The sequence below is a fragment of the Mytilus californianus genome, unplaced genomic scaffold (assembly GCF_021869535.1).
Source record: "Mytilus californianus isolate M0D057914Y unplaced genomic scaffold, xbMytCali1.0.p SCAF_13, whole genome shotgun sequence".
NCBI lineage: Eukaryota > Metazoa > Mollusca > Bivalvia > Mytilida > Mytilidae > Mytilus > Mytilus californianus.
The window spans coordinates 43,260,644-43,285,021 of NW_026262615.1; positions in this window are offsets into that span (position 1 = coordinate 43,260,644).

The window sequence follows — 24,378 nt, forward strand, 5'->3', positions numbered from 1 at the left end:
ACTCTCATTACTAAATATAATCCAATGGTAAAAAACCTTAGTAAGGTTATAAGAAAACATTGGAGCAATCTGCAAAAAGACAAACAATGTAGTGAAATCTTCACCCAGGTGCCTATCATAGCGTATAAACGTAACAAAAATATCAAAGAATACCTTGCTACATCAAGGAAATAGTTGGGAGACTTTTGAAAAGGGACCCATGCTTTAATAGTATAAGCAAAAAATCCCGAAACACTGTTAATTATTATATTAATTATAGGCAACAAACTTTCATATAAATGAAATTAAAAAAACGGTGTAAAGTCTTGAGATTTATTACGTATGTTGGTTGAAGGAACCGCATTTCATTATAATTTGTAGTACGTGGCGAAGCCACACCGGAGTCCTTCCCGAGTGTATCAAAGTGATTTTCTCACAGAGATCCATACGTACCCAAGACTTATGCCACCGTTGACAGATTATCTCCTTCTCAGTGGTTGAAGAACATTAAAAGAGTTCAAAATTGGGTTACCAGACACAATAAATACTGTCCTTTGACAGTTTTAAGTAAAACAGACCACCACACACATATATTTATATGTGACTTGAGGTGAGAACAGTTCAAAACATCTCATGAATCCGAAGAGATCTATGCTAAAATTAAAACTCTCTAGCAAGTTAAATAATATGGATACAACAAATAAATCACCACTTAATAATGACGACATACAAAGTGCACAGGAAGAAATGATTAGACCGAGTTTTAGTGAACCATCCAGTAGTGAAAGCAAATCGGTTGAGCCAAGTCCAACAATTGCTAAGACTGTAGAGGAGCTTAGACGACTCAGTAATGTAAAATATAACTTTAATACCATTCAGGAAGGATTAAGTTTGGCCAAAGGGGCCAGAGAACTACCTCCGTATATGAGGCTTGAATTATCATTCACACCTAGGATGCTGGAACATCCGAGCAAAGAAGCTGTAAAGGATGAAATACGTGTAATGAACACGGAATTACGCAAGATAACATTATGTAAACTCTCCGAGATGGTAGCTCACAATATTTTGGAAGTGTCCAAAGAACTGGACATGAAAATGCAGGAGTTGGACGAAGAGTTATTAAAGTCACAACGCTATTCAGAGCGCAGGGATTTTTTCAAAGTTGTCCAAGAGTTAATAGAGGAGTACAAAGAAAAACTTAGACGCTACAAGGAGACCATTGCAAGAAAGCCAACTCAGAGTGGGTTTAAACCCAAAGACAAGTTCAAGAGGAAATTTTAAAGCGAATTCCGAAAGTGTCGTTACTCTGCCATTTCTTAGTGTGAAGTGCTTACCCGCCTTTTAGTTTAACTTTTAGGATTAGTTTATATTTCTACGTTAGTGAAATACACACTATAGTATTTAGTTTTAGTCGACATTAAGTATCTAGCTCTACGTATATTCATCCCAGACTTGAATTCTTTGTGCTTATCACTTTATCGTTATGGGAAATTATTGTTACTATTTTGGATCTATTAAATCATTTAGCCGCCTCTTGTGCTCTTTTCTTTATTGGTAAGGTGTAATCTATTGTAATCTATTGCGCATGTCCAGTACAGGTAACTCCTCCCTTATTCTTTCTGGCCGACATGTTCTCATTTTCATTGTGAGAACATGGCGAACAGATCGTTTAAAAAATCTGATAAAAAGAAAAAATGCAGAAAACGGGACAAATTAAGATCCCGAATAAAAAACAAAAAAGCGACTCGAGCTGAGTCTTGTAGAAAATTCGTTCTGAACTTGTCAACAAAGTTATTGACGAATAATGAAATCCTCCTATTAGGAAAGGGAATGAAATTTATCCCTAATCCTAAACGTAGTAATATACGAAAACAAATATTAATGGATTTTAACGAGTTAACTAGAAAAATGAGATGTAAATTCCATTACTCAGGAAAAAACAACAAGAAACATATTCATCCATTATATTTGCAATCGGGGCATATACCACCCAGGGGAAATGCTGCCCTAGAAAATTACTTAATTGACACAAAACTAGATATATCAAAACTGGAGGTTAAACAGTTTAGAGACAATTTGTCAAAATTAGAACGCAAAGCTCTAATAGAACTAAAACATAATGATAGCATTTATATATCTAAAGCCGATAAAAATAACACAACAGTGATTGTAAATAAGATCGATTACATCAAAGCAGGAACAAGTCACCTTAACAGTAATCATTACTTGAAAATAAATGAACCAACTACTAACGTTGTTGTCAAATTTATAAAAGATATTGTTGAAAATCTATATAGGAAAAAAGAAATAGATTCACAAACTTATAATTTCTTGAAGAATAATAACGAATCAAAACATGGACACATGTACCTTCTTCCAAAAATACATAAAATCAATCTAGAAATAATTAATGAGGCATTTCGAGATGGTCAAATAGTTGGGAACATAAACATTCCTTACCGACCAATCATCAATAAGTGTAACTCTCCCACGAGAGGCATTGAAAGATTACTGGATCTAATTTTAAAACCATTATTGAAGAGGCATAACTTTTACATTCAAGATACAAAAGACTTCATTAATAGAATAGAGTCACATGAGGTCAAGAAAGATTGCATTCTTATTGCCTATGATGTAACGTCAATGTACACAAATATGAACATTGATAACTTAGAAGAAACAGTTATCAATGCATTAGAATCAATTGACACACAAGAATATACTTTAAAAATTCCCAACAAAAAAGATTTAACGGCATTTGTTAAATTAATACTAAGAAACAATGAATTTGAATTCAATGGACAATTATACAAACAAATTATAGGAGCGCCTATGGGTGGTATATTTTCTCCGACATGCACAGATTTACATCTGTCTGTACTATTAATAAATATTTTAGATAAGTTCCAATGGAGAGAAAACATCAAATTACACTGTCAATACAGAGATGACGGGTTTATGGTCTTCACAGGCACATTAAAACAGGTTGAAGATTTCTTTAACATAGCGAACAAAATTGACCCTCTACTTAAATTCACATTTGAGGTGTCTAGTTCTAGTATGACCTATTTAGATACCGAAGTGTACAAAGGTGAAAGATTCCATAATAATAACATCCTTGATGTTAAATCACACATTAAAAAAACTGAAACGTATCAATATTTACCAATCACTAGTGCACATCCGAAACACACATTCACAAGTATTACAGTGTGTGAATCTATACGTCATATTAGAAATAATAGTGACATCAATGAGTTAGATAGACATTTAACTAACTTACAAGATAAGTTAGTTGAAAGAGGATACTGTATTAATAAAACAGAGAATGTTATTAGAAACGTTAAAAATACCACAAGCAGAAAAACAACTTTATTGAAGGCCGACAGGACAAAGAATGTTCCACTCACTCTCATTACTAAATATAATCCAATGGTAAAAAACCTTAGTAAGGTTATAAGAAAACATTGGAGCAATCTGCAAAAAGACAAACAATGTAGTGAAATCTTCACCCAGGTGCCTATCATAGCGTATAAACGTAACAAAAATATCAAAGAATACCTTGCTACATCAAGGAAATAGTTGGGAGACTTTTGAAAAGGGACCCATGCTTTAATAGTATAAGCAAAAAATCCCGAAACACTGTTAATTATTATATTAATTATAGGCAACAAACTTTCATATAAATGAAATTAAAAAAACGGTGTAAAGTCTTGAGATTTATTACGTATGTTGGTTGAAGGAACCGCATTTCATTATAATTAGGATTTTCATTGTGAGAACATGGCGAACAGATCGTTTAAAAAATCTGATAAAAAGAAAAAATGCAGAAAACGGGACAAATTAAGATCCCGAATAAAAAACAAAAAAGCGACTCGAGCTGAGTCTTGTAGAAAATTCGTTCTGAACTTGTCAACAAAGTTATTGACGAATAATGAAATCCTCCTATTAGGAAAGGGAATGAAATTTATCCCTAATCCTAAACGTAGTAATATACGAAAACAAATATTAATGGATTTTAACGAGTTAACTAGAAAAATGAGATGTAAATTCCATTACTCAGGAAAAAACAACAAGAAACATATTCATCCATTATATTTGCAATCGGGGCATATACCACCCAGGGGAAATGCTGCCCTAGAAAATTACTTAATTGACACAAAACTAGATATATCAAAACTGGAGGTTAAACAGTTTAGAGACAATTTGTCAAAATTAGAACGCAAAGCTCTAATAGAACTAAAACATAATGATAGCATTTATATATCTAAAGCCGATAAAAATAACACAACAGTGATTGTAAATAAGATCGATTACATCAAAGCAGGAACAAGTCACCTTAACAGTAATCATTACTTGAAAATAAATGAACCAACTACTAACGTTGTTGTCAAATTTATAAAAGATATTGTTGAAAATCTATATAGGAAAAAAGAAATAGATTCACAAACTTATAATTTCTTGAAGAATAATAACGAATCAAAACATGGACACATGTACCTTCTTCCAAAAATACATAAAATCAATCTAGAAATAATTAATGAGGCATTTCCAGATGGTCAAATAGTTGGGAACATAAACATTCCTTACCGACCAATCATCAATAAGTGTAACTCTCCCACGAGAGGCATTGAAAGATTACTGGATCTAATTTTAAAACCATTATTGAAGAGGCATAACTTTTACATTCAAGATACAAAAGACTTCATTAATAGAATAGAGTCACATGAGGTCAAGAAAGATTGCATTCTTATTGCCTATGATGTAACGTCAATGTACACAAATATGAACATTGATAACTTAGAAGAAACAGTTATCAATGCATTAGAATCAATTGACACACAAGAATATACTTTAAAAATTCCCAACAAAAAAGATTTAACGGCATTTGTTAAATTAATACTAAGAAACAATGAATTTGAATTCAATGGACAATTATACAAACAAATTATAGGAGCGCCTATGGGTGGTATATTTTCTCCGACATGCACAGATTTACATCTGTCTGTACTATTAATAAATATTTTAGATAAGTTCCAATGGAGAGAAAACATCAAATTACACTGTCAATACAGAGATGACGGGTTTATGGTCTTCACAGGCACATTAAAACAGGTTGAAGATTTCTTTAACATAGCGAACAAAATTGACCCTCTACTTAAATTCACATTTGAGGTGTCTAGTTCTAGTATGACCTATTTAGATACCGAAGTGTACAAAGGTGAAAGATTCCATAATAATAACATCCTTGATGTTAAATCACACATTAAAAAAACTGAAACGTATCAATATTTACCAATCACTAGTGCACATCCGAAACACACATTCACAAGTATTACAGTGTGTGAATCTATACGTCATATTAGAAATAATAGTGACATCAATGAGTTAGATAGACATTTAACTAACTTACAAGATAAGTTAGTTGAAAGAGGATACTGTATTAATAAAACAGAGAATGTTATTAGAAACGTTAAAAATACCACAAGCAGAAAAACAACTTTATTGAAGGCCGACAGGACAAAGAATGTTCCACTCACTCTCATTACTAAATATAATCCAATGGTAAAAAACCTTAGTAAGGTTATAAGAAAACATTGGAGCAATCTGCAAAAAGACAAACAATGTAGTGAAATCTTCACCCAGGTGCCTATCATAGCGTATAAACGTAACAAAAATATCAAAGAATACCTTGCTACATCAAGGAAATAGTTGGGAGACTTTTGAAAAGGGACCCATGCTTTAATAGTATAAGCAAAAAATCCCGAAACACTGTTAATTATTATATTAATTATAGGCAACAAACTTTCATATAAATGAAATTAAAAAAACGGTGTAAAGTCTTGAGATTTATTACGTATGTTGGTTGAAGGAACCGCATTTCATTATAATTTATAAAAGATATTGTTGAAAATCTATATAGGAAAAAAGAAATAGATTCACAAACTTATAATTTCTTGAAGAATAATAACGAATCAAAACATGGACACATGTACCTTCTTCCAAAAATACATAAAATCAATCTAGAAATAATTAATGAGGCATTTCGAGATGGTCAAATAGTTGGGAACATAAACATTCCTTACCGACCAATCATCAATAAGTGTAACTCTCCCACGAGAGGCATTGAAAGATTACTGGATCTAATTTTAAAACCATTATTGAAGAGGCATAACTTTTACATTCAAGATACAAAAGACTTCATTAATAGAATAGAGTCACATGAGGTCAAGAAAGATTGCATTCTTATTGCCTATGATGTAACGTCAATGTACACAAATATGAACATTGATAACTTAGAAGAAACAGTTATCAATGCATTAGAATCAATTGACACACAAGAATATACTTTAAAAATTCCCAACAAAAAAGATTTAACGGCATTTGTTAAATTAATACTAAGAAACAATGAATTTGAATTCAATGGACAATTATACAAACAAATTATAGGAGCGCCTATGGGTGGTATATTTTCTCCGACATGCACAGATTTACATCTGTCTGTACTATTAATAAATATTTTAGATAAGTTCCAATGGAGAGAAAACATCAAATTACACTGTCAATACAGAGATGACGGGTTTATGGTCTTCACAGGCACATTAAAACAGGTTGAAGATTTCTTTAACATAGCGAACAAAATTGACCCTCTACTTAAATTCACATTTGAGGTGTCTAGTTCTAGTATGACCTATTTAGATACCGAAGTGTACAAAGGTGAAAGATTCCATAATAATAACATCCTTGATGTTAAATCACACATTAAAAAAACTGAAACGTATCAATATTTACCAATCACTAGTGCACATCCGAAACACACATTCACAAGTATTACAGTGTGTGAATCTATACGTCATATTAGAAATAATAGTGACATCAATGAGTTAGATAGACATTTAACTAACTTACAAGATAAGTTAGTTGAAAGAGGATACTGTATTAATAAAACAGAGAATGTTATTAGAAACGTTAAAAATACCACAAGCAGAAAAACAACTTTATTGAAGGCCGACAGGACAAAGAATGTTCCACTCACTCTCATTACTAAATATAATCCAATGGTAAAAAACCTTAGTAAGGTTATAAGAAAACATTGGAGCAATCTGCAAAAAGACAAACAATGTAGTGAAATCTTCACCCAGGTGCCTATCATAGCGTATAAACGTAACAAAAATATCAAAGAATACCTTGCTACATCAAGGAAATAGTTGGGAGACTTTTGAAAAGGGACCCATGCTTTAATAGTATAAGCAAAAAATCCCGAAACACTGTTAATTATTATATTAATTATAGGCAACAAACTTTCATATAAATGAAATTAAAAAAACGGTGTAAAGTCTTGAGATTTATTACGTATGTTGGTTGAAGGAACCGCATTTCATTATAATAAGTCTTGAGATTTATTACGTATGTTGGTTGAAGGAACCGCATTTCATTATAATAATTAATGAGGCATTTCGAGATGGTCAAATAGTTGGGAACATAAACATTCCTTACCGACCAATCATCAATAAGTGTAACTCTCCCACGAGAGGCATTGAAAGATTACTGGATCTAATTTTAAAACCATTATTGAAGAGGCATAACTTTTACATTCAAGATACAAAAGACTTCATTAATAGAATAGAGTCACATGAGGTCAAGAAAGATTGCATTCTTATTGCCTATGATGTAACGTCAATGTACACAAATATGAACATTGATAACTTAGAAGAAACAGTTATCAATGCATTAGAATCAATTGACACACAAGAATATACTTTAAAAATTCCCAACAAAAAAGATTTAACGGCATTTGTTAAATTAATACTAAGAAACAATGAATTTGAATTCAATGGACAATTATACAAACAAATTATAGGAGCGCCTATGGGTGGTATATTTTCTCCGACATGCACAGATTTACATCTGTCTGTACTATTAATAAATATTTTAGATAAGTTCCAATGGAGAGAAAACATCAAATTACACTGTCAATACAGAGATGACGGGTTTATGGTCTTCACAGGCACATTAAAACAGGTTGAAGATTTCTTTAACATAGCGAACAAAATTGACCCTCTACTTAAATTCACATTTGAGGTGTCTAGTTCTAGTATGACCTATTTAGATACCGAAGTGTACAAAGGTGAAAGATTCCATAATAATAACATCCTTGATGTTAAATCACACATTAAAAAAACTGAAACGTATCAATATTTACCAATCACTAGTGCACATCCGAAACACACATTCACAAGTATTACAGTGTGTGAATCTATACGTCATATTAGAAATAATAGTGACATCAATGAGTTAGATAGACATTTAACTAACTTACAAGATAAGTTAGTTGAAAGAGGATACTGTATTAATAAAACAGAGAATGTTATTAGAAACGTTAAAAATACCACAAGCAGAAAAACAACTTTATTGAAGGCCGACAGGACAAAGAATGTTCCACTCACTCTCATTACTAAATATAATCCAATGGTAAAAAACCTTAGTAAGGTTATAAGAAAACATTGGAGCAATCTGCAAAAAGACAAACAATGTAGTGAAATCTTCACCCAGGTGCCTATCATAGCGTATAAACGTAACAAAAATATCAAAGAATACCTTGCTACATCAAGGAAATAGTTGGGAGACTTTTGAAAAGGGACCCATGCTTTAATAGTATAAGCAAAAAATCCCGAAACACTGTTAATTATTATATTAATTATAGGCAACAAACTTTCATATAAATGAAATTAAAAAAACGGTGTAAAGTCTTGAGATTTATTACGTATGTTGGTTGAAGGAACCGCATTTCATTATAATTACGATTTTATAACATCATATTTGTATATTACCATCTTATATTAGTACCGTTGTGCAAATCTTTAGACTTATATATTTTTTTCCTTATCTGCGCAGAATCGTCTATTCTAGACTTTTTTTGGCAAGTTGCTCATCCTGCCTTTTTTGCCTTTTTTCAAATTTCATCCTAGCCCCCCCCCCCCCCCCCCCCCCCCCCCCCCCCCCCCCCATAAAAATCAAATGGTAGCTCCCTAAGCCTCTATATTTTTCTATATCAAATGTAAAGAAGCCCTCTATTTAGTTTAATCTCAAAGATGAAAACTCATCCCCATTAATCGACATCTGTATCGAATGTAAGGAAAACCTCCATTTGGTTTATTTTCAAAGGTATAAAACGCATCTTTATTAATTGTCATACATATCAAATGTAAAAAAAACCAAAATAATCCCCCTTGTTAATCTTCTTGTATATCACATGTAAAAAAAATCAATAAGGTGTATGCTTAAATATGAAATACTCATCCTCGATAATATTTAATCTCCGGGAAACTAAATTTGAAAACAAGAAGTCAAATACTAGTAATAAGTCAGTATGAAACTGTAATTATTGTTTGTGCCTACTTTTAAAAGCATAAAGAGAATAACATTAAACAACGACTCCAGATTCTAATTGATGAAAAAGACGCAAATGATTGTACAAACAGGTCATTAGAAAAAAAAGGTAACTTTACCTAGAATTGAAGGGTATTCGGCAGCAGAAGGAATTGTGTCTGCAAATAATGTCAATAAAACCACTAAAGCAAGTACCACTGTAAGAATATATCCAATTCTGACTCCGGATTTAAGCGGTAGACAAAATGAAACAAATGTTAATACTGCAGTAAGAATGGTCGGTAGTATAACGATCAAAAGGTAATGATCAGGAAGCCTTTTGATCACCAATCCGAATTGTAGTCGCGAATAAGTCACGTCCACTTCGTCGTATGTTGGAGAGAAAGAACAGAAGGTATCTTCGAGTTTCCAATCCCCGTGTGTATCGTGTAATCCTAGATTTACTGGCCACCAGTATTCGGGTATTAATTCTACGGCGTCTTCAGGGTAATCAAAGCTTGCTAAATCTATGCTACAATATTGGGAGTCAAATGGGAAGAACGCAACAACCATGGCACATGACGTGGACAAGACTGCGATCGGTTCCCATCGTAATTCTCCGTTATTTGATATTCGGATTGTTCTTTCAGCACCAAATTTCTTCTCTAATTCAAGAACACTAAATTGAAATTATAAAGTTCTTAAGTAAGTAAAATTTTTATACAAGAAAATACGAGAAAAATATAACTTCAAAGTTTTATGTATGAATTGCAAGTGTATAAAAAAATATGCGGAAATTTAGAAACGATCCGGGTAACTTATCAATCCTTTAAATAAACTAATTCTAAAAGGTTACATATTCAACACTGTTATTATTTATAATAATTTATTGGTACAAATATTGATTTTCTTATCAGTAAGTTAAAACCATACTAAATATAACACATATTTACTTTCACGGTACTACAATCTGTCGATACCTATAGTTTGGAATTGCACAAGGTCATGTTTTTTCTCTGACTGTTAATGACGTCTTTACACTTAATCTATTGGATGTTGGATGTGTAATGATTGATATTTTAGTCTTAGATACATGATGTGTTTCATTAGTTGTTATTGGCTTTGAACTAGCTGTCAGTAACTGCGAGTACTCTCAGACCTGTACTAAGTGTCTTTTTTGGGGGGGATGTATAAGTACCCGTCCACGTCCACTCTGTGTTTTTGTAAGTTGTATTTCTATTTGAATCCATCTGATGAGTTAAGTCTTTTTCAACTGATTTTCATAGTTTGTTCTTATGTTGTACTGTTACACCACTGTCCCAGGTAAGGGGAGGGTTGAGCGCTCACAAACATGTTTAACCCCGCCACATTCTTTATGTGCCTGTCTCAAGTCAGGGCCTGTAGTTAAGTGGTTGTCGTTGGTTCATGTCTGTCATATTTGTTTTTCGTAAATTGTTTTATTATAAATTTGGCACTTAGTTTTCTCATTTGAATTGTTTTAAGTTTTCATGTGGGGCCTTTTATAGCCGATCATACGGTATGTGTTTTTCTCATTGTTGAAGGCCTATACTTGCTTACAAACAATTCATTTGGTCTTTGGTGGATAGTTGTCTCATTGGCAATCATACCACATATCCTTATTTTTATAAAGGTAAGCGTCATTTAGACCATATTCAGACGACAAAGACATTTAAAAAGATATTAGACCATACCCGCGACACGCGGGTCCATGACTGAATTAAAGAACCTATGCCTTATTTTTAGCCTGGATTTTTAGAATTCGTATTGTCATTTGGTAAAGTCACGCTGATTATAAGGTTCACAGTTATTCCCTGTATAATGACGAATTTCAGGTGTGATTATTACCCTGTTTATAGCAAATCCTGAATACACCGTTTGGTTGTGCGCCTGAAAGAGGCGGAACGTACAGATTAGGTTATAGGGATTAGATAATTTTGTGACATATACTATTGGATTCGACCCGGAACTTGTTAATTATTGGTAATATTGATTATGTGGAAAACAAAAGGGCCTATAATGGTATTATTCTTAATCTACACCATTGTCCTATATTATTTATATATAAAGTTAAATTCTGCGGGCTGTACGTCGACTGAGCATGCGCGAAAGCGTATAAGACACGGATCGATAACGGTCTACGAATTTGGATATTTATTCAAAAATTGGAGTTTTCTGTGGAAAGAAGATTGTTTCAAAGACAAATTTAGGAAGTACAAAACACGACATTTAAACATCATATCACAAATATTTCCGACTTTGTATGGTTTCAGAGGATTTGCGGCTAAATGAAATCGGTCTTTTCCTTAAGTAGTAGATTTAAAGGATAATTAAAATATATATATATATATATGTGTAACAACATTACATTTTTAGGCAATTTATAAATTAAATTTCATTTGTGTAATTGAATTTATCGTTGTACAGATTAATCCACACTCAAATAGATTTGTATGTTGTGTGTTGCTATTTAGTGGCACTTATATGTATATATATATATACATATATATACAAGTCTAAATTGAAAACAACGTTCAAACCTATGATTTATGGCATGGTGTTGGTTGCAAAAATTTGATATTTTTCATTTAAATGCAATATTTCTTATTTAATTAGTATATTTCTTCATTTAAATGCAATATTTTTTTTATTTGAATGGTATATTTTTTCATTTAAATGCAATATTTTTTTATTCAAATGGTATAATTTTTCATTCAAATGGTATAATTTTTCATTCGAATGGTATAATTTTCGTTCAAATGCAATAGTTTTAATTCAATTGGTATAAAATGTCATTTGAATGCAATACTTTTTATTCAATTGGTATAGTAGTTTTTTATTTATATGCAATAATTGCATGATGGGAAATTCTTTGACGTCATAAGGTCAAATTCGCAACAACGTTTGTGATTGGTCGGAAATTGTTTGGATTTCTCCCCTTTCTTTCTAAACATGGATGACCAAGAATTAAAAAACGCGTCAGAATATCGCCCCTCTAACTAAATCTAATGTTTGTGCGAGTCCTGCACTGGCTGTTAAAATCTTGTGGTCATAACTAGTATTTCTATTGCAAAATTTTGATGGTCAAAACGTTCGGTCAACTTTTCAAAAACCGTTTCATTGTATATGGATTTATATGCAAGTATATCGGTTTTTTTAAATAGATTAGACACCGTTGGTTTTCCCGTTTGAATGGTTTTACACTACTAATTTTTTGGGGGACCTTTAGAGCTTGCTGTTCGGTTTGAGCCAAGGCTCCGTGTTGAAGACCGTACGTTGACCTTTAATGGTTTACATTTACAAATTATGACTTGGATGGAGAGTTGTCTCATCGGCACTCATACCACATCTTCTTATATCTATATACAACGTAAAGCAGACGTTTCTCAGACTGTTTTCTTTTTTTATTAAATCCTTTGCCGCGCGTTGTGTACTGATTGATAACTCAGTCTGTGAGAACAAGATTTGTTTCAGTACCAGTTGTAATTAGGTTTGAGCAAACTTCCAGTAATTGCAAATACTCTTATGTCGGTGCTTATTGTCTTAATGTTAGTTTTTTGTGTGTCTCGTATCGATCTTTTGAGTTAATTTGCTGATTTGTGGAGGTTGTTATTTTATTGTACTGTTACACCACTGTCCCAGCTTCGGGATGGGTTGCTCACAAACATGTTGTTGTACTGTTACACCGCTGTACAGATTAGGGGGAGGATAGTGATCCCGCTAACATGTTAAACCCCGCCACATTCTGTATGTATGTGCTTGTCCCAAGTCAGGAGCCTGTAATTCTGTGGTTGCCGTTTGTTGCTTTGTTATACATATTTGTGTTTCGTTCTTTTTTTTGTACATTAATTCGGCCGTTAGTTTTCTCGATTGAATTGTTTTACATTTTTGATTTATGGGCCTTTTATAGCTGACTATGCGGTGTAGGCTTTGCTTATTGTCGAAGGCCGTACGGTGGCTTATAGCTGTTGATTTCTGTGTCATTTGATCTCTTGTGGAGAGTTGTTTCATTTGCAATCATACCACATCTTCGTTTTTATATCCACCCTGCCATGTTCTTTATTTTCCCAGGGATGAAGCTTGTAGTTTAGTGGTTGTCGTTGGTTCCTGTCTCGACTCATATTTGATATTTTGTAAATTGTTATGTTATGTATAATTAGGCTGTTGGGTTTTTTTTTTAATTGTTCACACTTTTCATGTCGTGCCTTTTATAGACGATTTTACAGTATCAGGTTTTTGTCATTGTTGAAGGCCTTACGATTGTCTACAAAAAGCATTTGTCTACATGACGGCAAAAAGCTCTACAGAGCTTATGTTTGTAGTATTTCATGTAACCCGACTTAAAATAATTTTTTCTTATCTTATCTTATCTTATCTATAATTGCTTACATCCACTTCATATTTGAACTCCGGTGGATAGTTGCCTTATTAGCAATCATATTCCATCTCTTCATTTATATACTATATACGTGACTTCTAAACTCGTGTTTTCCTGAACAAGCATGAAATAATTTTCACTGGGCGTTAAAATTAGCAACAAACAATCAATCAATTTAAACTTGTGTTAAATAAGAGGAAAACCATTTGATATTTATTTATTTGTTGGGGTGGGGGACAGAAGGATTTCATATATGAATATGGTTGCCTGGTAAGAGCTGAAAAATAGGCATGATTAGCGACAGATTGAAATGAATAGTAATGCCCTCTCTTCCCTTCCCCATCCTTCATCTATAAATTTAAACTGACCACCACGGAATAGCCCAATAGTGTTGAAAGTAGCGTTAAACACCAATCAATCAAAATCCCTTCCCTAGAATATCAAATAATCGTCCCTTAACTGTTATTGTCCGTGTAGTTCTTATATTTATCCAGCTTATCGTCCTACAGGGATGTCCTACTAAGGCTGTCATACCATAAAAACGTTTATAAAACAGCTCACATTATAAGTTATCTACGTTCATATCCGTAGATATGGATATTTTAACACCCTGAAGTATCCATGTACACCCTGAGGTGCAGCCGAAGGGTGTACAGGGTACTGAAGGGTGTTAAAATATCCATATCTACGGATATGAACGTAGATAACGAATTTATCCCCGGTCTTAGTCTAAATCTGGCGATTTTTAGAGAAATTCGACCACAAAGTTAAACGTGAAAGCAACGTTTTTTTCATTTTTTAAATATCTTTTATTGAAATTTGGGAATTTGACATATTTTTAACGGGGTGTAGGGTACTACCTTTGGTAGAACCCTATAGGTAGACAAATATAAGACGTTTTTAAACTAGAGAAAGAGAAACTGAAATGGGTCGAATTTGGCTCGCAATGTTGTGAGAGTTACATCATAAACGGTGTGACGTCAACGTGGGTCATTTGCATAGCTAGGTCAGTAGTACCATTCATTGACAATGTGGCTGCATAGTGATGCATTTACTAAAATGAGTGCAAATAATCGATATAATAAGATAAAATCGTTAGTGGATTAAATATTTAATTATACAGACATCATGGAAAATCTACATAATTCGATATTTCATAAGGAACAACCATGGAACTAAGGAAAACGCGCGAGAAATTCCCCGATGTAATGGGTAGCAACGTCCGTGGATATGGGTTAGCAACACCAAGGGGCTATGGGTTTTGTAACGACGTACGTTAACCAATCAGAATCCTAGAAATATACTAAGCCGGGGATAATCTAATATGTCTGCATTCACAAATTTATTAATTTCATTTAGACTAAACGACGCCATGTTTGTTATGTGCCTCTGCCGTCAATCTATCAAAAATGAAGAGGTGGAAGAGAGCCAGAAGATCTTCCCAATGCAAAAAAAAAAACCAGAAATGGACTTCTTCTGGCTCACTTCCGAAGAACAAAAAAAAAAAAAACGCGCCCCATTGATATGTTTTAAAAACGCCTTGCACCTACCCTTTTCTCCCAAAAAATGACATTATTAAATATATAAACATATATATAATCATCAAAATTAAAATGCTATTGTATTTTTATAAGACCTACTTTATTACATGACCTGGGACTAATGACATCTATCTATAAGTCCTAGCATACATTAATTATTATAATATGAATATGTTTCTTGTTTAAATAACCACATATGATGCTATGCATGAGTCACCATTTATCAGGACATGAATTGGGTTTACATAGAGAGGATAAGGGACGACATCAGAAAATCAATGAAGGATAAAAAACTTAATTCAAATTTTTTTTTTTGGGGGGGGGGGGGGATCAAAATTGATGCAAGTTTTGTTTAATTAACATCGATTTTATATATATCCTTATTGGTCAATCAATTTTTCCCAAATTAAGTTAAGAAAGGGGGGCGGGGGGGGGGGGGGGGGGGGGGGTAGGGGGTCAGTGAAAAAACTATATGAATTAAGTTTTTTTTTATCCTACATTGAACTTTTGATGTCGTCCCTAATGTGCAAAAAAATAGATAAGGGGCGGGACCAAACCTATAGATAACATAATAAAGAAATGATGAAATATACAGAATACGTTGATTGACTTTTGGTTGCCTTATGTCCAGTGGCAAATATGTCACGCATGTTTAGGACAAATATAATAGAGATCAAAGGATAGAGAATAGAGTGAAATGGTAAAAACTAAAAGATATACAATTATAGAAACGATCTTTGATCTGAAACCCCTACCCTCACACACACACACCATAACCATTACTGCCGATACTCGCATATATATACATCTCTATACAAATATCTAAATTTGAACCTACTCCCCCGCCCCCTTCTATACACCGAGGTTTTGGATCCGCCCCTGTTAAATGTGTCTAATTATATACATTTTGTACGGGTCTAGATAATAGCTAAACGTACAATCATATAATTTGTTGGATACCTAATTATATTATATAATGTGTCACAAAATAAACTTGTATACCCCCTTCCAAATGCAGTATTGAAAAGTAAATCATTTAAAAGTCCTGAAGATAAAATATTTTTTGAAATATGCCCTGCATATTTATTTATGCAAAGACATATAGTAATTATAGAACTACTGTGGAGCTTGAAAAAAAAATCTATTTAAGGGATTCGGAGACGAGAACAGTAAAAAAAAGCTCAGCAACGAATCCTAAATGTAAAATGATTTGCAGCATAAGACATGAGAGCACATATTATAGATAGTATTGAATATGAAGTTCACGCCTCATATAGTGAAGTCCTGTGTCATAGAACTATTGTTGTAACATGGTTTAGTAACTGGTTCCAATTTAAGTAGTGTCAATAGGCCGATTCTGCCGCACTTGCCATTTTTAAGCACAAATCCAGCATAGGACCCCCAACCCCAAACATAAAATGCAAACGCAATACGTTTCAATTAGTCTAAGGGTAAAAACAAGAATGTCTTTCAGTTTAGCACAAAACCCAAACACCTTAGAAGGATGTAATCCTAGGGTAGAAACAAAATATGGCTTTCGTACAAAAGATGGAGGAACTCAGAAGTCCAAAAATCATAGACAACGACTTTATCAACGATAATGTTTTTGAGGAAAAGGCAAAGGACCAGACCCAGGAAACCCTGAAATGGAAAGAACTCTCAACCGGTGTGATCTATAAAATCCTGGAAGTAGTGGAAGTAGATGGCAAGTTTGGAAAGAGTAAGATCCTCACCTTGAAAAACAGAGAAGGAGAAACGAATAGGGTGTGGGCCTGCAGTGGACTGAACAGAGAGACAGGACCCATGGTAGGAGCCTTCGTGAGAAGTACAGGCTTTAAAGTCAGCAAAAAGACCAAGCAGGAGTACTTCTCTTACGACCTTGTGAGAAATTAAGTCCAAAAAAAAAAAAAAAAAAAAGGGCCGGGTGGGGTACAAAAAATTTTTCCGATCCGACATTTCTGCCGGATTGGAAAAGTTTTTTTTTTTATGCTTGAAACGGAGCACATCATGAAGTGAAGCGGAATGGAGCACATCGTGAAACGATGTGTGGAGTGAAGTGTAACGGAATGATGTGTGACGTTTTTTTACGGCGCATGCGCATTAAGGTCCTCACTAAAAGTGGTGGAAGGTTGTCGGAGCTTATCTTTTTCATCGTAGTAGTTTTTGAGGCAGGTGGTGATTTTCCCAAACTCAGCATCATCAATTTGTTCATCATCAGCCAAAGCAGTACTAATACATTGTTCAACTAAAAATTTTGTGGACTGTGCCAATTGCAAGGTGTCGCGGTGTTTTTTCTTCTTTTTCATGATACGCCTTGAGATTAGTGTGAGTACCATCACGCCAGTGGCACTCAAGCACGCAAGGGATCCTAGGGGAAGGGAGGCTATAATACCTATACCGGTCAAAGCTGAACCCATGGTGCAGCTGGTTAACACCAAACTGCCCACAGAACAAACACCCAGTGCTACAGATACAACTTTGTCCAGACGTTTGTAGATCTTCAAGGTATGTTGATACTTATGTATATCCGCGTTGAGTTGATCTTCCATACATTCGACTCTGGTCTGTCGGTATCCAGAATCTAAATCATCCATTTATTTATAGGAGCATACCGAGGAGGGGAATATTTTTGAAGGGGCTGTTAGCACCTAAGATCAGACCAGCTCCGTCGTGGAATTGCTGACCACGCTTCAAGTAGAGTCCATTACCATAGGTGATCTGGGCGTTTGAAGGTTTGAGGTAGAGACCGTTGCCACTAGGTTTCACGGTGCAAACGCATCTACCACGTTTCAGGTACAATCCAGACCCTAAGGCCTTGTTGACGGCTACACCACCAAGACCACTCAAGGCTCCAACACCCAAGGCGGGTAGAATGGTTTTTGCTAACATGGGGAGTGCCCTCATTGCCAGCCCCGCCAACATGGGTAGGAAGCCACCCACCTTCTGCATGTTTTCCTTCAATTGGGTCGCACTCAACTCTAGGACCATAGCACCAGTACCCTTTTGTAGGAGCTTGGCGATCTTTTGAACCTGGCGGGTGGTGAGCAATATCTTGTGTTCACCTTGCAGGTTTGCGTGGGACAAACGAATGGAGACTGGACAACCTTTTTAGGCAGCCCGTTGTAGTTTATCAGCTTGAACTTTTGTCAAACTCAAACCATGTTCGTGATAAGTCATTTATTTATACCTCACGAAGATGAAAGCGGATGGTAAGATGTTCACCCCTGAAATCGATGGGCCTACCATCTTGATCGGTGAGATACGTTTGCATGCGATTGATGGTTCGCAAGGTCACCGGCAAGTATACTAGATTCTTTGGGGTTTGAGTGATCTTCATACCAGGACCGTCTGCGGGAAAAAAGCTGTAGATGGTAGACTGCTGTGTACCATTTACATAACTTCCATGGATGATATCACTATTCACCAGAATGCTGTTGATGCTGATGATATTTACAATGTGTTCCCCTTCCGTATAGCCGTTTGTGATCATATCGAACGTGTAAATCTGCTGCTCGAATCCCAAGACGGTGTTGATGCTATTGACAACGTTGAAGTCTACTTGATAGTGTCTGGCGAGGGTCAGCGTTGCTCTTAGGGTTGCCCGGTTGGCATCGATGATGATCTTCGTTTTGTGTTTGTTGAGCCGCAGCCGCCGCTGGATCTCATTGTTGATGTCTTCGATGTCATAGGAACCTGTGCTTAGTGCGATTGGAAACCAGTTGGCACCATCGTCGGGGGAGTAGCGGAAGGAATTGTTACCTGTATGAATGTTGGGGATGGAGTTATAGGTTTCCAGGTTTACTAATGCCATTTCGTAGGTCTTAGATTCCTTGAGTTGTAGTGGGGGGTTGAACCGGGTAAGGATTTGGTTATCGTTTCCAGAGACGATGAAGGAAAACCCATGCTTTGGGTCGGTGTTATTAGCAATTTGCTGCAACAATGTGTTATCCATTTATTTATGGTAGACCATTGTCACATATTTTTGCTTCCACTCTTCGATACCGTCATACTGCTCCTTTAGTTGTTTACTAGCCTTCACTACGATCGCATAGACTTCGGCGGGGTGACTGGCAAAGAGGAGTTGTAGGTGAATTTTATCCATTTACTTTTAGTACACAACGTTCATCTTTTGACCATCGGATTCAAACTGTAGGATTCTGTCGGAAATGACAAGTGCAAACGCGTCGGTGTTGGCTGGAACATTACGGGCGAATTCGGCTCTGATCTGAATATCCACCGTGCATTCTTTGAGACGCTCAGACTGATGACTCACATCAATCACAAACAAGGGGTACAAGTCGATGAAATCGGAGGGATTAATCCCACCATTACTGAGGAGACTGTCCATGTTATGGAATTTCTGTCTGAAGTCGGAGGCCTCTTTGAACACTCTGGCGATCCTATTTTCGTTGAAAGCTGCATTATAGTCGACTGCTGGATAACGTTCAGCGTTGAGGGTGACATGGATATTTCGCAATCGACAGTGATCGAACACGGCAGCATTATGGGTTTGGTCACCACTTTTGTTGGTTTGGAAGGCAACAATGATATATCTAGGCTTTTCGCGACCACTCTTGGCAGCTAGGCGCCAGTTAAACTGTGAGGCTTGGGGAACGGCTATGGAATCACACTGTCTCATGCGAAATCCACAGTGGATTTTGGATTTATTTTGGATGGTTTTGTACAGTTGCATCTTATTTTCGTCTGAGGGTGTGATGTGAGGGACGAACCACGATAGTTTACTCAGGACAATCTTTGCCGGATCGTTGACGGCAGCTGCTCTCAGAATGGCATTAGCATTTGAATCGCGAACGAGTGAGAGTTCGTGCCTGAACCCGTACACTATTTTGTTGTAATCATCTGCGAATCCAAAAATATGTTTTAGGGGGATGGCAAACGAAAACGATCCTTTGTTGGTGGGCTTGGTGATAATGTATCCATGGCGGGCTGCAAATCCAGTGTTCTCAGCCTCAGCATCGGTGGAAGAATCCTTATACCACAGTTGGTTGAGACCCTGCGATTTGGAGAAGTCGTCGGGGTAGGTTAACATTCCAAGCATAGTGGTGGCGATGCCGGGGTCGTTAATATGTTCGATCTGCTGACCGGAAAGCCTGTAACTGATGCTCTTGAAGAGATACATGATACCATTATGGGTGAGCGACACAAGATCGCCATCGGCATATGCTGTGTCATCATTCTTGATAAGTCGACCTTCCACCACGAGATAACTTTCGGCGGGGTGTAGGAACAAATCCTGGGTTTCGATGTTGATTCGGATTTCAGCACCGGGATTGTTCAGCTGGGCACCGGCTTGTGGTTCGTATTCTCGAACCTGATATTCCTGGAGACTTTCGTCGAAGGTCAACCCTTCGGTGATTGTAAGAATGTCAGACATGTATTTATTTATAGCGTTGGACGAAGTCGTGGATGGTTTTGATACCAGAGCCGGAGATTAGATTGTTTAACCGAACTTGCTCTGGCTTTTTGCGTTGAACACTAGGCTGTTGAGGGGTTTTAATACGTTTCCTGGGCCGGGTCACTTTATCAACCACATGGTCGACGGCTTTGGAAGCCCCTTTTTCAACACCTTTCAAGGCTGCATTGGTGGCAGCGTTCATGGCCTTACTTCCTAGGGTTTGGGCGGCAGAGGAAGTAAACATGCGTCCAGCTAAACTGGCGATTGTGTCAAACAGTCCTTTACCACCGTAGGCGTACTTTCGAGCGTAACCTTTCTTGATTTGCAACATTTATTTATAGGATGCTACGATGCAGTGCCTTATATTCCTCGATGCTGATATGTCTACCCCTTTTCATAGCATCGATAATCGACACAATTTCGTTGCGCACACCATTGTTTCCTGCTCGGTATGCTGCAGCACACAGTTCCAAGCGATCGAGAAGCTGCTTGAAGTTGGAAGGAAGAAACACGGTTTGCAGCCCACTGCCAAACTTATCCTTCTTGTAGATGTGGGATACGATTTCCTTCCACTTGTAACTCTTATTCGCCTTCGGGGTTCTCGAGAGGGTGGAATTGCCTTGATACATGGCACCGGAACTTTTCAGGATCTCTGCATAGTCGTAAAGGTCGTCGGGCTCAAACGATTCTGGTTTCTTATTCACCATGAGTTCCCAGAGGCCAAGGGTTCCTTTTTACCTCACACCATCCACGAAAATATCATCATCGTCAAAAGTAACTGGTGAGTTTCCGATGAAGATACCATCGTTTTCAGATCGCAATCCAAAGGTGTGGTCGGCGGAAGGAGTCATACTGAGTTGCAAATACTGCTGTGCTCGAGGTCCGAGGACGGTGTCTGTAGGTTGTGCGATGGGTAGTTGATCAGCAAACTCGGGATGTGGAGGAGGGAGGGCTGGCACTGCTGCAGGTAAATCTTCGATTGTTTTGGTGATTTTTGAAGCTGCTTCCCGCTGAGCCTCAACCACAGGCTTGAACACCCTGGAAAGGTCTCGGCTGAGTCCAATCTTGTCGAGACGATGTTGCATGTTGCTGGCTTGAATGCTCCGCTTAGTTTCATGCAACTCCTTTGCGAGCGCCTCACGCTGCTTAGGGTCGGTAATCTTGATAAACGTCATTTATTTATAGGATCGAACGCTGTTGAACGCCCCTAAGCGATGGGTTGAACGCCCCTAAGCGATGGTTTGAACGCCCTATAGCGATGGGTTGAACGCCCCTAAGCGATGGTTTGAACGCCCTATAGCGATGGTTCGAACGCCCTATAGCGATGGTTCGAACGCCCCAAAGCGATGGTTTGAACGTCCTATAGCGATGGTTTGAACGCCCTATAGCGTTGATGTGAACGCCCCATAGCGTTAAGTGAACGCCCCGAAGCGTTGGTTCGAACGTCCATACGCGATAAATTGCACATGAAGGTATTACACAGCTGATACGGATCCCTTTTCTTCGAAAGATTCAAGTGTCTTAGGCAAAGGTCTTTACGCGATAAATTGCACATGAAGGTATTACACAGCTGATACGGATCCCTTTTTATTCGGAAGATTCAAGTGTCTTAGGCAGAGGTCTTTACGCGGTTGGCATGGGTGTGTGCACTGGTGGCCTCGAATCGTCTTGGCAGGGCATTGGGGTTGTGGGGGACGCTGCACCTTACCATACAGACGGCCAGAGTTCCATGCGTCAAAATCACCTCTACTGCTATCGATCGGGCGGATGATCGTGCGACCGCATTTCCAACACATACTTGTCATATCGACCGAGTCCCACTCGTGCTTGCATTCAGGGGGTGGTCGTGAGGGCTTGGGAGCATTCTCAAACTCCCGATCCAAGTCCCGTTGATTCTCCAGGAAAAATTCCTGCAAGTGATTCATTTTTTTTTTAATTTTATACCTCATAAAACTCTTCTAATTTACATCGGTATTTCCCTGCTGACTTGGGGCTTGTGAGATCGATGGTTACAAATCCATAGGGTTGGGACCAGCAATGCTTACACAGAGCGTCGAACTGTTCCTTGGTGAGATCGTTGCAGTGATCGCGTTGGATGTGGTCGAGATTCTTTGCATCTTGCTGGAAGAGACAGATAAAGTTTGCATTTTCTCGGATCGTTTGTCGGGGTAGTTTGAAGTAGTTCTGACACAGGTAGAAACAATCGACGTTGTTGTGACGACCGCGCACGTAGTAGTCTTCACACGTGTTCTGTTTGCTCAGCATCAAGTCGTCGAACACCATGAGGTTTTTTCGGCTAGGATCAAGTTCCCGGGGGTCTGGTACATCGCTCCCTTGCTCGAAGAAAAAAAGTGTCGATACCACTCGGGTGTCGTGGTGGTGGTAAGGCGTCGACCACATCGATCATCGAGTAGGGTGAATTGCTCTTACACTGTAGGAGGTCTCGAATATCTTCCTTAGGGAAGCCTTTTCCCAGCGCTTGCTGCAACAGCTGGTAGATGGGCTGGTGAAGCGATTTTCCGAAGACGTACAATCGATCGTAGTCGAGCCATCCATCGCGCAGGAGTAGGTTGTTCAACAGCGTTGTTTTACCACAGTCCGACTTCCCAATGATCAACCCTCTGATCGACCGCTGCGGTAGGAGGTAGTGATTACTCCTCTTGGGGGCGTTGGCACTGTAGGAAATGTCTTCGACGTTCATTTATTTAAATAAAATAACGATGATCTTCTGCGTGAAATGTCGTAGGAAGACGGACACAGTTAACCCTGGCGAAACAATTACCAGCAACGGGCGACGGAGGAAGGTTGGCAACTGCAAGGTGTGCGGTGCCAAGAAGTCTCAGTTTGTTGCTACAACCGGTGCAGGGTTTATGAACAAACTAATCAACCGATTACCCATGGAAATGCATCTCCCCGGACACAACTTCACCGGGCCAGGGACTAAACTTAACAAGCGACTACTCCCCGATGGCACCCCAAAGGCTTGGTCAAAACCCATTAATCAAGTGGACCAGGCTGCATATCACCACGATCTTTGTTATGCCCAGCATAAGGATACCGCTTCACGCAACTCCATCTGTGACAAAGCTATGCTAGCCTCGCTTAACACCATTCCCAACCCTACCACACGCGAACGCATGGACCGCAGCATCGTCGGACCCATCATCAGTACCAAAGCTCGATTCGGTCTGGGTATTAAAAAAAAAAAAAGTTCGCTGGACCGATGATTTAGCTGAGGAGTTGCACAAACCAGTTCGACGTAAGTTTCAAAAACGCCGTGTGGTAGTGGGTGGTGTGGATGAGACCTGGGCGGCCGACCTTGTTGATATGAGTGCCTTTTCTAGGGACAACAAGGGAAATAAGTTCATCCTGAGCATCATCGATGTCTTCTCCAAATATGGCTGGTTGATACCACTCAAAAACAAGAAGGGGGTGACGGTGCGGGATGCCTTTCAAGCGGTGTTCAAGGAGCGTATGCCCAAGAAGCTTTGGACAGACAAAGGCACTGAGTTTTACAACAAGGATGTAAATCAGCTGCTTCAAAGGCATGATATTGAGCTCTACTCCACCGAAAATGAGGAGAAATCGAGTGTGGTTGAGCGCTGGAATCGCACCATGAAAGAAAAAATGTTCAAATATTTCTCGGCCAACTCTACACGCACCTACATCAATGTTTT